This window comes from Danio aesculapii, chromosome 19 (genome assembly GCF_903798145.1).
Source record: "Danio aesculapii chromosome 19, fDanAes4.1, whole genome shotgun sequence".
NCBI classification, from domain to species: Eukaryota; Metazoa; Chordata; class Actinopteri; order Cypriniformes; family Danionidae; genus Danio; species Danio aesculapii.
The window spans coordinates 47,326,335-47,341,286 of record NC_079453.1 but is presented as its reverse complement, the minus strand read 5'-3'; the positions used below and the strand labels follow the sequence as shown (position 1 = coordinate 47,341,286).

Sequence of the window (14,952 nt, the reverse complement as noted above, 5' to 3'; positions counted from 1 at the left end):
ACTGCATTTATTCATTGAATATTCATAAAAATATCACAGAATATTCTTAATTTTGTACTTGTAAGTTACCCTGATAAAAATGCATCTATGTTTTAGATGGTATTGTTCCCTTTTTTAAGGAAAGTAGCTGGGAGATTTTACCATAAAAGCAGTGCTGGAGTCATTGATGAGTGGCTTAAAGTACTGGCTTGTTTTGATTCGAAATGGCACAACACTGAACCTTTCATTTGGAGGCCTCTCGGACATCCAATACATGTTTGCTACAATAGGTGCATTTTAATGGAAAATTAAAGAAGATTTTCAGCTGAAATTGCTGACCTTGTTCATTATTTATCAGCATTTGGCGAGTCAAAAAACATATACAGGGAGAACAATTTTTTTTCTTTATATTTAAATTAATACCTTTTAAGAAACTAAACATTATTTACAACATAATTTCTTTTTGATGCATTATTTTGTGATTTTATTTATTTTCAAGATGTTTGTAGGAAGATATTTTTTGGCAGCTTTTCTAAAAAAAAAATTACATTAATCTTATAAAGGTTATGGTTTGGTTATTGAATATTTTATTGATTAAGTGTGGAATTACATGCACTGCTGCAGCATTTATGTGACTTTAAATTCACATGGAATGCATTTAAATAGATTTTATAATGCATGTTGAGTTTTGTGTCTGCATTAAGGCATTTATTAATTGAATATTCATTAAAATATACCACAGAACATTCTTAATTTTCTACTTGTAAGTTACCCTGATAAAAATTAATCTATGTCTTAGATGGTATCTGTCCGTTTTCTTTTTTGTTTGAGGAAAGTTGTGGGGAGGTTTTACCATAAAAGCAGCACTGAAGTTAATAATGACTGGCTTAAAGTACTGGCTTGTTTTGATTAGAAATGGCACAACACTGAACCTTTCATTTGGAGGCTTCTAAAACATCGAAAACACATCACATGCTCACTCGTCGGCGACAAAAAGTCCCCTTTAATATAGTATTAATTAAGATTTTTAGCTGGAATTGCTCACCTTGGTCATTATTTACCAACATTTAGGGAGTCAACAAACATATACAGGGTAAACAAAATGAACACCTGCAAAAAACTGAACATTTAGATTTATTTATTCATTCATTTTCAAGCTTTTCTCAAAAAAATGTACACAGACTTCAATCTTATAAAGGTTATGGTTCGGTTATTGAATATTTTATTGATTAAGTGTGGAATTACATGCACTGCTGCAGCATTGATGTGACTTTCAATTCACATGGAATGCATTTGAGTAGATTTTGTAATGCATGTTGAGTTTTGTGTCTGCATTAATGCATTTATTCATTGAATATTTACAAAAAAAGATATCACAGAACGTTCTTAATTTTATACTCAGGTTACCCTGATAAAAATGAGTCTATGCTTTAGATGGTATTTGTCCTTTTCCTGCTTTTTTGAGGAAAGTAGCGGGGAGATTTTACCATAAAAGCAGCGCTGAAGTCATTGATGAGTGGCTCAAAGTACTGGGTTGTTTGGATTAGAACTAGCACATCACTGAACCTTTCATTTGAAGGCCTCTCCATAGGCAAAAACACATCACATGCTTGCTCTTGTCGACTACAATAAGTCCCCATTCAGTAAATTATTAATGAAGATTTTTAGCGGAAATCAGTCAGCCAGAAGACATCTTTAAAAGATTGACAGACATCAATCTTATAAAGGTTATGGTTTGGTTACTGTGTATTTTATTGATTAAGTATGGAATTACAAGCACTGCTGCAGCATTGATGTGACTTTCAATTAACATACAAAGCATTTGAGATTTTGTAGTGCATGTTGAGTTTTGTGTCTGCATTAATGCAATTATCCATTGAATATTCATAAAAATATTACAGATATTCTTCATGTTATACTCATAAGTTACCCTGATAAAAATTTATCCATGTCTTAGATGGTAATTGTCCTTTTTTCTCTGTTTTTTTTGGCAAGTAGCTAGTGGATTTTACCAAAGCAGTGCTGAAGTCATCGATGAGTGGCTTAAATTACTGGGTTGTTTGGATTAGAAATGGCACAACACTGAACCTTTCATTTGGAGGCCTCCTGGACGTTGAAAATAATACATGTTTGCTACAATAGGTGCATTTTAATAAATGATTAAAGATAAATTGATTTTAATAAATTAAAAATTATTTTAGCTGAAATTGCTGATCTTTGTGAGTCATATAATGCGAGTCATTGGTTATCAGCATTTAGAGAGTCAATACACAGAAAACAAAATTAATACTTGCAAGAAACTGAACATTATTTACAACATCATTTCTTTGTTGCTTTATTTTGTGATTTATTTATTTTCAAGATGTTTGCAGGAAGGTTTTTTTTGTGGCAGCTTTTCTCAAAAAATTTACACACATCAATCTTATAAAGGTTATGATTTGGTTATTGAATATTTTATTGATTTAGTGTGGAATTACATGCACTGCTCCAGCATTGATGTGGCTTTCAGTTCACATGGAATGCATTTGAGTAGATTTTGTAATGCATGTTGAGTTTGTGTCTGCATTAATGCATTTACTTATTGGATAATCATAAAAATACCACAGAACATTCTCAATTTTCTACTTGTACGTTACCTTGATAAAAATAAATTTGTCTTAGATGGTATCTGTCCTTTTTCCTCTTTTTCTGGGGAAAGTAGCTGGGAGATTTTCACATAAAAGCAGCGCTGAAGTCATTGATGAGGGGCTTAAAGTACTGGGTTGTTTTGGTTAGAAATGGCACAATATTGAACCTTTCATTTGGAGGCCGCTCCATAGGCGAAAACACATCACATACTTGCTCTTGTCGACTACAATTAACCCCTTTAATAGAATATTATAGAAGATTTTTAGTTGAAATTGCTGACCTTGGTCATTACTTATTAGCATTTAGAGAGTCAAAAAACATATACAGGGACAACAAAATTAATAACTGCAAAAAACTGAACATTGTTTACAACATTATTTCTTTATTTTGCATTATTTTGAGATTTATTAATTTTCTAACTTTTGCTGAAAGGTATTTTTTGTGGCAGCTTTTCTCTAAATATGTAAACATCAATCTTATAAAGGTTATGGTTTGGTTATTAAATATTTGATTAAGTATGGAATTACATGCACTGCTGCTGCATTGATGTGACTTTCAATTCACATCTAATGCATTTGAGTAGATTTTATAATGGATGTTGAGTTTTTGTCTGCATTAATGCATTTATTCATTGAATATTCATTCAAAATATCACAGAACATCCTTAATTTACTACTCATAAGTTACCCTGATGAAAATGAATCTATGTCTTAGATGGTATTTGTCCTTTTTATTTTATTTTTTTTTTATTTTTTGGAGGAAATTAGCAGGGAGAATTTACCATAAAAGCAGCGCTGAAGTTATTGATGAGTGGCTTAAAGTACTGGGTTGTTTGGATTAGAAATGGCACAGCACTGAACGTTTCTTTTGGAGGCTTCTCAAATGTTGAAAACACATCACAAGCTCGCTCTTGTCGGCTCTTACATTTCCGTGTTTATTTCCTATTCTCCTGTTTCAATCTTCCTTTAAGCACAGCGAGGGTCCTTTGGCATCTTTTGAGTCTTTCATTCAGATTTGGATTCTCCTTTAGTTGCCCGTGCTGTTGTTTTCCTCCTGAAAAGATGAGTCTGCGCGTTTGTTTGCGAATGCATGGAGATTTATTGTCCCATGTTCAGGCCAATTATAATGTGCATTAGCCATGACCGTTCTCAAATAAGAATCTCTCCATAGACAGCCTGCACCAGTTTCTGCTCCAGCGTGTTTAATAGAAAGGGGGGGGGGGGGGGTGGAAATGACAGCGTCTGGATCATGCTTGCTTTGGTTGGACACAAATTGCAAAAAGCCAACTGTGCTTGAATCGAAAATAGCCTGAGGTGGTAAAATGTGGAGCCTCAACCTGGCCCAGAATGCAGTGGGGTATGGAGGAGCAGACCACAGCGTTTGTCATCTTAAAGGAATAGTCTATTCAGAAAGGAAAAGTTGATGTTAATTAACTCATCCAAGATGTAGGTGACTTTTTTTCTTTAAAGGGGATGTGTTATGATCCTTTTTACAAGATCTAAAATAAATCTCTGATTTTCCTACAATGTGCATGTGAAGTTTCAGCTCAAAATACCACATAAATAATATTTATAACTCTTTAAATCTGCCTCTTTTAGGCTTTGATCCAAATTGTACAATTTTGGTTGCTTTAAATTCAAATGAGATTGTGCTCCACGCCCTCTTTATAAGAGGGTGGGGCTAGGGTTGGGTTGATAGACGATGCCATCGCCGATGGCTGATTGACATCACAATGCTGAGCCAGCATTACGATCGTCTGCCCCGCCCCCGTCGCAGCAGCAACCCGCTCGCGAAAAAAACACACTTTGGCCCCGTTTACACTAACGTCTCAGTTTTAAAATGGTATTTTAGAACGAAAACAATCCACGTCCACACTGGCGTTTCATCTAGCATTTCTAAAAAGCCCTCCTTCCACTATACCGCTGAAAATGCACATCACGTGATCACACACAAACACTCACACACTGGCATGCACTGCAGCATATGCGCACGTCTGAGCTCCTGGCAGTCAGCTGGTGCTTTGAGCACAAAACCCTAGAGAGCAGTGTACGTCGGACAGTTTGTCAAGGATGTTCCACTGGATCGTCTCTCACTGTAGTTGTTAATCGTGATAATTAATTAATCTTATCTAACAACTCTTCTGCCTTTTGAATCTATCAGGTAACGTGTCACAGCGTCAGTTCACCGCTTCAATCTTTCGCTTTCACACTTGTACTTAGTAATTTTAGCGAAAACCTCAGATACTGTTGGTTGGTTCCTGTTGGTTGTGCACATTTTTTACCAACCAAGTTTGTTGACGCCATTATAATAACACGGATCCCTTTGCCATGCCAGAGTCCCGCGGTAAAAAGTGATTGACAGGTGGTAATTTGTGTGTAACGGTAGGCTACAAAAATGTATTTGTTAAGAATGAATTAGTTATTCCTAAATAATTAATTCTCAACCGCTACAACGACGATGTGTCACATTAGAAATCATACGATGCCAAATTGGTCGACATCGCCCCCTAGCTGGGGCTATAAACAACTGTGGTTTAGCAGATTTAGCAGACGACTGCTTTTCATTCAGGGCTGTTTATGCTAATGAGAGAGAGATTGTCACTAATGGGTGGGGCTTCACCCCTTTGATGACACGTACATAGGGAGAATGTCAATCAAAGGGTTTCTGCAGACTGTTTTTATTAAGTGTGATTATAAAAAAATAGAATGACTTTTTACCATAAGTGGCTGGTTTTTTTCACACACTCTAGATGCACAACTGTGTTTAAACCTCTTATAAAAGTGATTTTTGCACAATAGGTCACCTTTAATAGATTATTAAAAAAAAAATTTAGCTGAAATTGCTATTTTGTGATTCATATAATGCAAGTCATTGGTAATTAGCATTTATAGAGTCAAAAACATATATAGGGAAAACAAAATTAATACCTGCAAGAAACAAAACAGTATTTACATAATTTCCAACATAGGCTCATTCTGAAAATGTAGCCCTATATACATTTTTGAAGCACGCGACGTATGGCTGCATTTCATGGTTCCTTTACGTTCCTTTTCTCGTTAATTGTCAGTCGTTTTCTCGCTTACCAGCTGACCGCTTAGCTCCATATGGATGGCTTTTACACTGTTAACAGTTTGTCTGGTAGCTCGACGCGTACGTTGGCGGACTTGAAACGCAGAGGAGAGTTGACTACGATAGTGGGGTTCCAGTCCGCTGAAGAACGGTTCCAGAAAGCATGTAAGGTGAAAACAAAAGGCAAAAAATAAAATTAACAAGTAAATAACAGGGTGAGAATGTAGTCTGAAAATATGGTAAAAATCAGGCTACTGTAAAAGCTTTTCTATTTCTCGATTGCATTAAAAAAATATTTTCGGTTGGGTTTAGGGAAGGAATGGGTGTGGAATCGGTTGGTCAGTCAGTCGACAGGAGATATATCCAGCTGCAGAACCGCAGAACCACACACGTTTCAGGCACACACAATCTAGCACACACGATCCAGGCAAACCATATATGGTAACTTAACTCCTTAGCATCATCGCCACCTATTGAATTATACAAATATGGTTTCCCATTTCAGTCATTATAGTATTATTATTTATCGTCACGATCATTTTAACATCTCTGCAGTTTCTGAACTCAAATTATGTAAATAAAAATAATGAGTTAAAACACTTATGGCTTTATTCACGTGTCCACTTACATACAGAAAACATAATAGACCGTCTAATAGTAGATTAAGTGTAATAAACTAATTCTGGATCTTAATATTATCATACTTGATTAAAATCTCTTTGTTGTAAAATATAAAAAGCAAACAATAATGTGTCACAATAAAATGAATTACTATAGTTAATCATATAATATAGTTATAAACTGATTATCTTAACTCATTATCTGATTATAAACTACTATCTTTTACTAAACTGTCACAGCTGTTAGTTAAATATATATAATACTTATATATTATATATATATATATATATATATATATATATATATATATATATATATATATACTTATTCTTTTTTAATTAAATATTAATAGTTAATTTGTTTCTATTGCAAAATTTTGGTTTAAAAACAATATATTGCTTACTATATATTACTACAGTATTTTATGTGGGAAATCATTAATTAAGTTATTATAAAATTAAGCAAATACACACTATTAAATCGCTTGAGTAATGTATTATAGTGTTATACATTACATGTAAAAGATTTTTATTACATATAAAGATGTATTATTGCCTATATTAACTTGCTATTTCCTTCATTATAAATGAATCCATTATATAAAATAAAAATGTTTAATTTAGGTCTTTCAGCAAGGCCAACAAACGAGTCTCTGCGATATTTACTCATCCGTGATGACTGATAGAAATCTGTTCAGTCTATATTGAATGGCGATCGGAAACAACGCTCACCATTTGCCCGTCTCGATCGCAATATTTGTGAAATAAAGTAAACACTATTGTTTATTGTGTACAATATTTATTAACCATATATATCAAAATATATCGATGACGATGTGCAAGAAGACGTTAATAACATTAACATCCGTCGTAACCACATATGGCTTGCCTAGATTGTGTGTGCCAGATTGTGTGTGCCTAAAACGTGTGTGGTTCTGCGGGCCTGCAGCTGGATATTATTGGTCGACAGCGGCGTTTGATAGATTTACATGAGAACAGCAGGTGCGAATGGCACTCGCGAGATAAATTTGAGATCTGTAACAACCGTACAGCGGCCTCTTGCAGATTCGCAAAAACAAAAGCTGCAAAAAAGTAGCTCCTGGGATGTATTTTGCTCTCTCAAGAAATGTTTACAGGGGTACGTAATCAGACTGAGCCTGGGTTGGTCATTTCTGTATGTTGAATTATTACCTTCCAAGATTTTACGGGACATTTTTCAACTTGAAATGATTGATTGTGGCAGATTTTCTCCAAAAAAAAGACATCAATCTTATAAAGGTTATGGGTTGGTTATTGAATATTTTATTGATTATTTATGGAATTCCATGCACTGCAGCAGCATTGATTTGACTTTCAATTCACATCTAATGCATTTGAATAGATTTTGTAATGCATGTTGAGTTTTGTGTCTGCATTAATGCATTTATTCATTGAATATTCATTCAAAGTATCACAGAACATCCTTAATTTTCTACTCATAAGTTACCCTGATAAAAATGAATCCATGTCTTAGATGGTATCTGCCCTTTTCCCCATTTTTTGAGCAAAGTATCTGGGAGATTTTAACATAAAAGCAACGCTGAAATTATTTTGCCTGGCAATTTACAGTTACCATTAATTTTAGATTAAGGGGAAAAAATCCATTTGAAACCTTAAGTCGAGGGACCTTTAGAAATACTGCTTCCGCAAATGTCAATGTTATGCTAAAATTTTGTAATGTATGCATCTCCGAATACAGGAGTGGAGATATAAAAAGCTCTCAGGAATATTTGTGGCCCGCTGGCACTTTTCATTTTTTTTCATCTAATTGCATTATGGATGCTCTAAGTCTGGGTTAAAGTATGTCTATTTTTGTGTACTTTCCCAAGTCTTAATATTTGTGTTAGATGTATTTTTGTTATGGTTATATTACATGATAGTATTATATTACAGATTTTTTTTTTTTATGTGAAAAGGGCTTGTGAAGCATCATAATATGTATGTTTTGTTTTCTGTGGGGTGGCACAGTGACTCTGTGGTTGCCTCACAGCAAGAAGGTCGTGGCTGGGACAGTTGACATTTTTGTGTGGAGTCTGCATGTTGTCCCGTGTTGGTGCGGGTTTCCTCCGGGTGCTCCGGTTTCCCCCACAGTCCAAAGACATGCGCTATAGGTGAATTGGATTAACTAAATTTGCTGTAATCTATGAGTGTGAATGCAAGAGTGTGGAAGGGCATCTGCTGCGTAAAATATGCTGGATAAGTTGGCGGTTCATTCCACTATGGTGACTCCTGATAAATGAAGGACTAAGCAAAAGGAAATGAATGAATGAATGTTTTCTGTGGAATAAAAATCATACATTTTTCCCCATGATTTACAGAAGATGCCTTAAAATATCACAGTGCAGGAAAAGTTTATGTAGTCCATAAATCTTGTCATGCATATTTATTTAGAACAAGACAAGATTAAAATACTCATTAATTGTCTTTCTAAATCTAGATTTTGCCCATTTGTCAGCAAGACGGCAAGATTGTTTATCATGTCTGGTCAGTGTGGTGTTTTATTTAATACGATACACTGAATGATCGCTGTTCACTGTAAAAAATGCAGGGTTCCACACAATTAATTCATGTCATTCCAACACAAAACAATTAAGAGTGCTTTCACACCTCTGGATTGATTCACTTGTTATGAAACGGATTCAAATTTTTACAATGTAGTCTTTTGTTCTTGGTGCGGTTGCTTTCACACAGCAAAGTTTCTAAATGGACCAAAAGAGCTAAAAAGATCGAGTAAACTCTCCTCACGTTGATCAGAGTTTCTGGGTTTATTTTGTAGAGTCCCGCTCAGCTGTCATGCGTCCTTATTTTAATTTATGACGATGAGCAATAAGTCATTATAAGTGAAAAGCTGCGCTTTAATTTTGAATGGTGACACCCGCGGACGTCGTCACCATATATAAATCCGAGGTAAGACTTTCTCATACATAGCAGTTGGCTTATGCATTATAGGCTTTGCATTATAGAGAGAAATCACAGATAAATCAAGACTGCTGTTTGGATAAACAGCCCTCGATAATGGTTAATATGCTTTAACTTTTGTATTTGACATGAAATGCACATTTATGCCCTACTCATAATTCTCTCTTCATATAGTCATAAATGCCTATTACATATCCATAATACACTGTGATATAGCCTGACTTGGATTGTATTGCTTTCTCACTACAATTGATCCGCTCCAGAGTTTGTTTCAATCGAGCCAAGACCACCTCATTCAGGCAATCTCAGACCGATTGTTGTGGCGAGATTGCTGGATTCACATATGCCAAACGAACAGTGCTAACTGGGGAAACGCGTCAGGTTCCGAAACAAAAGTCTAGGTGTAAAAGCACCCTAAGTTACCGTAACAAGTTTAAGTAGATTGAACATAAACAATTAAGTTGTCCCAAAAAAATCTCAAAAATGTGTTTCAGCTCATTTTAAATAAGTAGTTTGAAAAAGCAGCAAAATGTTTTTCGAGTGTTGTTTTTATAACACTGTAAAAAGTGATTAGTTACATGTAAGTAAACCCATTGTAACTTGGAACTGTTAAGTTCACAAAATTTTTATAATTATGAAAATTTTATTTTTTAAAAGTTAACTAATCCTTTTTTACAGCGTCAGACTATTTTAGCACGTAATATTTACTGTAATTATCACAATATCACATATATATGTTCCTTCATTAAGTCTATAAAATCTACAATTGTAGCCTGTATTGAATTTAGAAGACACACTGGAGTCTGGAAGAGCAGATTTATTTTACTGCATGTCATTTTGCTTGATACAAAAAAGTTGGGGGGAAAAAACAAATGTAATTAAAGGTGTATTGGAAAAAAGTGATTAGTTTTCATTTTATAAAAGTAAGTGCAATTTGAATAATAATTATAAAAATTAAGTCAACTTGACAGTTCCAAGTTACAATTGGTTTTCTTATATTAATTTTGTAAAGTGAACTTGTTGCTTTAAGGCAATTAATTTACTCTCTTTTAGGTAGCTAATCAATTTTTACAGTGTACAATTAAAATATGTATTATTATAAATTAATTATATATTTAAAAATGAAAGTAGACACTTTTATAATAGTTTAATCATATATTACACAATCATTTTCTGTATGCTTTCAACCTTAAAAAAATTGTCTCTCTGACCCAAATAAGTATGTATTATGTAATATTCTTTTCTGAATTGTTTATATTTTACATTGTTGCATGAGGTGCACGTTCAGCATTTTTGTGTTTTAAAATATGTTTTTTTGTCAGCAGCTTCTAACTTCAGTTTCCAATTTTAAAGAAAAAAACTGCTTGGTTGTGCATATCTCCATTCTTGGTCGCCTTTGGCACAGTTGGTGAGTCTGTAGTGTCATGGAGGCATGAAATGGGCATGACAGCACTGTTGCACAGGTAGCCGAGCTGAAAAACCAGCCACAGACGTTTATATTTAGCCAGAGTGAAAACTAAGCCCAGACATTACCAAACAGTATGGTCAACAACACCCCAATCCCATGCGGCACATCACCGTGGGCCTTGTTTATCATAAAAAACATCTCATTAGAGAATCAGAGACCCTTAGAGAATTGTCATTTTTCTGTTTTTGAGACTGAGCAGCTGCCTTAATGAAAATAAAGCCATTAACTACACTGTAAACAAATGCATGGCTCCACACATTTCATTCAGGTTGTTCCACCACAAATCGATTAGGTTAATTAAAGTGGGTTACACACAAAACAATTAAGTTGTCACACAAAAAACCTTCAAAAATTGTGTCATTCAAGCTCAATTTACATAAGTAGTTTGAACAATCAGCAAATCATTATTATTATTATTATTATTATTATTATTATTTATTTATTTTTTTTAGATTGTAGGGCTGCACTTCAGTATATATCATTTCAGCATCAATATCAAAATATGCCAATCTGCAATAGCCTCATCACAGAGCCAAAAAATAAATAAAATTAAACCGTGCTTTGTGGTTATCCGGAGAGTTAAACCATATTCAGGAACAGAAACTGAATAATGAAATATAAAATAACACTGTATAGTCTTCGTTGTATTAATAATTCAGCAAAATTATTCTTTATTAAAGTTACAAATGTCCTTTTTTGCTCTGAACTCTCTTGAAATGCCTTTAAAACACAAGCAAATGGTAAAATTTCATTCTGTCAACTCCACAAATCTCATGTATTCTCAACTCAACTTTTGTGCTGATCAACTATAATCCCAAATCAACATTGCAGATCCTGCGATGTGACTATTGTGGACACACACATTGCAATATTGATGCTGAACCAATATATTGTGCAGCATTTATTTGATTGAGTTTCAATACAATATTGAGCTAAATACTGTTAGACTCCACCGAAAATCATGAAGCACCTTTTTTCTATTGTTTTCTTTTATGCTTTAATTTTTTAAAAATATTTTTGTATAATTTTGTACATTTTATTCAGATGGACTCCTCTACAAAATAATCCCTGTTAAAGTAAAATTACACTTTAAAAAGCGATTAGTTTGCTTTACTTGAAAACGTGAGTAAATCCATTGCTTTAAAAATGATTAGCTGCTTTTACTTAAAAAGGTGAGAAAAGAACTTGACTTAAAATTATTAAGTAAATTTATTATGTGCACAATTATAAAAAATAAGTTAACTCAAATAAATAGTTTATTTTTTTTGTTATCACAAGTTTATCACTTCTTTTTTTAAGTAACTAATCACTTTTAAAGGGCTGCTATTCTACCCCTTTTTCAAGATTTAGTACAAGTCTTTTGTGTGTCCAGAATGTATCTGGGAAGATTCAGCTCAACACCTAGCAGATTATTTATTATACATTTCAGAATCTTGGATTTTCTACTCTGAACACAATTTAGCTGTTTGCCTTAATTTCCGCCTCGGCTGCGTCAGATAAACAGCACAGTGACAGACACGAAGGAAGCAGATCTCACGTAACGTTTGTGAGAAAAACTACAGTACACTGTAAAAAGTATGACCTAGATCTAACTTATAAAAAGTGAGGCAAGTGGCTGCATCGGACGTTTTAGATTGAATCAACTTCCAGCCTTTTTTAAGTATATTAAACACTAAAACTTTGCTTAAAACAAATGTAACAAAATTAAGTTGAGCCAACTAATATTTCTAAAATTACTCAAATCAGATAAACTTAGTTTTTTTGTTAAACCTAACTTATTTATACATTGCTATATGTTGCCTGAACTTATTTTAATTAGGTATTAAGAACTTAATTATCTAAATAAAATTAACCATGCATATGTCATTTAAAATGAATTCAATTGACTTCTGGCTGTAACCTCAGAAAATAAATCTTCATTTTTATATTCTAAGCACACTATACAGTGATTAAGTAAAAACAGATAAACAGACTTTATACGGTTAATAACAATTAAATAAGAATGGGAAGATGGATTAAAGACCATAACATTTATTCAATGTCAACCAATGTCCCTAAAAGTGACTACAAAACAGGCCATTAATGTGGCTGCACATACACAATACATAAATAAAAACATTAATAATGCCAGATCCTATTGAGAAATCATCTAAGACAACTCAGTAAGGAGATCTGCATACTTTGATGAAGATTTAGGATGCATAAGGTCCAGTCCCACAAAGAGTCTCTGATATATCTCAAATAATGTATACAGTTTTGATGGAAGTCGAGGACATCAGTAAGTCCAAACAGGAGCCATCATGCACATGACAGGTTTGGTAAACCTCTGACAGTCCTATGATTATCCAAACTGTGTTGGGCTGATGTCAAATTTTTCCCGCGGGCAGCCGCATGCACCTCTGATTCCACACAACTCTATTGGTGGAGAGAAAAAAGAAACAGGAGTTCAGGTGTTTGATACTAAATAATATTAAATAGCTAAATACTAAATAGCAAATATCTTACATAAACTACAAGTCAAGTTACAAAAGTGCAGTGAGAATGATACATGGATGAAACACCTTAGTTTATCAGTTAAAATTTACCTTAGTTAAACTTCTTTATTAAAAAAAAGGCTATATAGGTTATTGTGTACTAACATTATTCCAGGTGTTTTTAAGAATCAAATTCTAAAGAAAACTGATTTTATTCAGTGTAACAGTGTATGGCATTTCGGTTGCCTGTCAATCAAGGAATTATTTAAATTTAGGTATTACATTTTCAGTTTATTTTTGCAACTTATAAAGCATAAAAATATGTATGTAACTTACATATTAAACAGTTTGAAAATGGCAAATATAAAATCTATGATTTAACTGTCATCTTCATTTTGCACCAAACTTTGCATAAGTCATAATACAAAATTAAATAAATACATTGCCATTTTACATATTACCTTAAGGTTAACATTACATTTTTGCTGAAGCTACTTTTAATTTACTTTTTCTCCAAATTTAATGTTACTGGCAAATGATAGTTCAGTGAATCAGTGTTTTCAGTTAGCTTTAGTGAAAGACTGACAGATAATAAGAAACTGCATTAGGATATTGTTTACTGTTTGTTCATTGCACATATACAAAAAATCTTCAGATATCAAATGCAATTCAATGGAGCCCACTATTGTTTGCAATTTTACCCGTGTTTTACTTACCTGCAAATAATTATAGCTGTAATCGTATCTAATGTTTTTCTTAACAAAATAATCAAAATCACTTTGGTATCTAAAGACCAAGAAAATGCATTTTAGAATGAGGTGCATACATTTTAAATGGTTCTGTAAACATAAATGTAATTTAAGTTCAAATAAATTATAAATCTGTAATTTATTCACATTGCAGTATTAACAAAAAACTTATGAACTAAATCTCTTAAACACAAACCTTAAGCTACTTAATGTTACGCTAAACACAAACTACTGTTCCATACGTTTCTGCATTTAATATGCATCCTTAATGTGCTGATAATAACTTAGGTTAGCTAGCCAAGTTAGCGCTAGCAAACTGCACCCACCCCCCGACCGCCCACCAGAGACCTAGTTAATCTGTTCTGTAACGTTAGTTATACCTACTAAGTGTTTTAAAACTACTTTAACATTTTTTTCTCAGGACTATCACTTTTAATCGTTAGCATGAACTAGCGTTGGTTAGCGTTAGCCAACTTAGCTTTCCATGTGAGAGCAGTCTGTTACCTGACGTTACAGTACAATTTACAAGCTAAAACCTCACCTGCCTAGTGAAGTCGGCAGTTTAGCATGACTTTACAATTATCATTCGGCTACATTTGCAACTTACCGTGTTAATCAGATCCGCTGCTGCGAGCAGTAAATGTCGCCCCTTGTAGATGCTGCGTGTGTCTGGAAAGTGGCAGGCAGTGAAAATGGGGTCACGCAGAATTATTAAAATCACGTTTGATGAACAGACCTGCACACATCGACAGCTGCTCTAATAAATTGTCTGTGTCAACTCACTTTTATAACATTTATTCTACACAATAACCACATACAAAAATATACTCAAATAAATTGCATTAGTTTTATTTAAAATATACTGTTATTTAAAAACTGATCTACTTTAAGTAAACAATAAGCAAATTGATATTTTTTGGTATAAAACAAATATAATTAACTAGATTGCAATTATTTAAAGTATATAAAACCAACTTTGTGAGTGTAGCACTTTTTACAGTGTAAGG

At 33.5% G+C, this 14,952-nt stretch overlaps 1 protein-coding gene and 1 long non-coding RNA gene across 2 annotated transcripts in view; one reads left to right on the top strand and one right to left on the bottom strand.

Annotated features, from left to right (window-relative positions):
- Positions 1-14,952, top strand: part of csmd3b (CUB and Sushi multiple domains 3b) — a 1,051,207-nt gene that overhangs the window by 261,744 nt on the left and 774,511 nt on the right. The window lies entirely within an intron of this gene.
- Positions 12,738-14,626, bottom strand: LOC130246522 (uncharacterized). The gene is made up of 2 exons (XR_008839446.1): positions 14,553-14,626; positions 12,738-13,137 (listed from the first exon to the last, which is right to left on the bottom strand). It is a non-coding gene; the product is annotated as an uncharacterized LOC130246522 (long non-coding RNA).